Here is a 2,675-nt window from a genome sequence, read left to right as displayed (position 1 = left end):
TTCCCTGGCGGCTCAGTGATTAAGAACCTGCCTGCCAATGTGAGGGACACGGGTTCGAGCCCTGGTCTGGGAAGATCCCACATGCCGCGGAGCAACTAAGCCCCTGCACCACAACTACTGAGCCTGCGCTCTAGAGCCCGAGAGCCACAACTACTGAAGCCCGCGTGCCACAACTACTGAAGCCTGCGCGCCTAGAGCCCGTGCTCCGCAACAAGAGAGGCCACTGCAATGAGAAGCCTGCGCACCACAAGGAGTAGCCCCCGCTCGCCGCAACTAGAGAAAGCCCGCACACAGCAACGAAGACCCAGCACAGCCAAAAAATAAATAAACAAATGAATTAAAAAAAAATTTTTAATTATAAATTTGACTACTCAAAAATGAAAATCATAGAGTTAAAATAAACACAACTGGGAGAATATATTGAAAAACTTGTATTACTGGGGAGAAAAAGGATCAAGAATATGTAAAGAAGCCACAGATCAATAATAAAAAGACAATAGAAAAATGACAAAAGACATGAATGGGCATTGCAAAAAGAGGAAATTTAAACAAACATACGAAGAGATGTTCAACCTCTTTAATAATGAGGGAAATGCAAATCAAGACCATAATTTACACTCATTTGCTTAAGAAAACTTAAGAAATCTGACAATACCCAGTATCTATCTTTTATACATTTCTGGCAGGATTATTCATAGTTCCACTTTGGAAAACAATTTGGCATTGTCTTATAGAGCTGAATATCCCCACACATTATGACCCAGCAATTCTACTCCCAGTTACATACTCTGGGCAAACATTTGTACATATGATCCAAGAAGAGTACCAAAACATTCACGACAACACACCTCAAATGTGAAGGAAAAAAAAAAAAAAAAAGAGCCCAAATGCTCCTTCAGCAGAGGAATGGATAAACTGTGGTATATTTATCTAGTGGAATGCAATACAGCAATGAAAATGCATAAATTTCAGTTACATCTCTTAAGACTTGACCAGCCGTTGCTGGCTTTGAAGATACAAGGAACTGTGAGCCTTTGGAGGCTGGAACAGGCAAGGAAATAAATTCCCCTACGACAGCTGATTTTAGCTTAGTGAGACCCATTTTGGCCTTCTGACCTGCAGGACTATAAGATAATAAATCTGTGTGGCTTAAAGCCGCTAAGTTTGTGACAATATGTTATAACAGCAACAGAAAACTAGTACAGTGTGCATGTGTGTAAGTTTGGAGGGGGTGTCACAGGACAGAAGAGACTTCCCAGGCAGAGAGGGAGAGAGAGAGGGAAGGAAGAAGGGAGGGAGGGAGAGAGGGAAGGAGGGAACCTTTGCTTTGCTCAGAGAGATTTGGCTTTTGGGCCTGGAGCCAGCTTCCCGGGCAGGGTCCCCTTCAGTGTCCCCCACAGCATCACCTGAATACCCACAGGGGCCTGACAGTCTGCAAGGCCCTGGAGCACTTGTTCCCAAAGGTCCCCTGCCAGGTGGACAGGCCCCAGGCAATTGGTTCTCAATGTAAAAAGTGGAAACTAAGGCCTGGGACAGGAAGGTATAACCAGGAGCAGCCCCCCTTCTGAGGGCAGGAAATGGCCAGATGCCACACCTGAGAACTCACGCTTCCCGGGAGGACAGCCCGCTCCTTCCACAGACTCCCCACAGCCGAACAGGCCCTGTCCACATCTGCGCTGAGAATGCGGCCACACAGTTGCCAGGTGTCATCATAATTGCCACCCTCCACACCCTCCCAGTCCCTCCTCCCTGGAGACAGGACCACAAGCCAGGCCCAGCCAGACCCTTGGAAGCAGAACCCTTGGGTTCCACGGTATCTGGGGAGCAGTGTCACAATGGGGCGGGGAGGTCCTGGGGTGGGGTGGCATGGGGAGGAACAGCATTCCATTCCTGGGGCACAGCAGGCCACAGGCTCTAGGAACTGAAGGCGCAAGGCAGGCTGGGAAAATCTCCACGTGAGCCAGCCCCATTTCTCCGTGCAGACTGTTCCCAGCACCTGGAGCACCCGTCTCCCCATCAGGGCTCCACCTCCACTGAGGGAAATCCTCCCATCCTTCCACACACAACTTGGCTGCCCCTGTCCCCATGCCTGAGGAGGAGGGATGGAGAGGAGAGTAAGAGGAGGAACAGGCTCTCCACTCAGCAGCTCCCAGATCCCACCCGGGTGAGGAGGGAGTGTAGGTTAAAGACTTCTTGGTGGGAAGTCTGGGGAGCGGCAGTAGGATGGCTTTTCCTGTCTCTCAGAGGAGGAGGAGAAGCTATCTGGTAGGGGGTAGAAGGATGGGAGGCAGGCAGAGCGGAGTTTAGAAATAGCCACTGGTGAGAGTTGGAAAACGAGCTGACTTGAAAAGCTGGTAGGAATACAAGGTGCTGCTAAAGACCCAGTTGGTGTTGGTGACCATGGATTCATAGATCAGACTTGTTGGGAGTGTGACTCTTTCCAGCAGTGACCAGCAGTTGGGGTGCAGGAAGAGAGAAAGCAGGCAGTCGGGCTCATGTGCTGCTATGGTCTTGCTAGCTGGATTCTTCTGTAAGAGGCTACGTGGGGATCCCCACGGGGCGGGGCGGGGGGGGGCGGCCAAGAGGTGAAGAGGGGTCCCAAGGGGTCAGTTGCAGGCACATTGCTCATACTAAGGACCAACGCAGAGGTCCTGGGATGATCGCTGAGAACCCCC

Source organism: Monodon monoceros, unplaced genomic scaffold, assembly GCF_005190385.1.
Source record: "Monodon monoceros isolate NGI ecotype Baffin Bay Population unplaced genomic scaffold, NGI_Narwhal_1 Super_Scaffold_3, whole genome shotgun sequence".
Lineage (NCBI taxonomy): Eukaryota > Metazoa > Chordata > Mammalia > Artiodactyla > Monodontidae > Monodon > Monodon monoceros.
The sequence above is the reverse complement of the archived record's forward strand: the minus strand, read 5'-3'. Positions refer to the sequence as shown.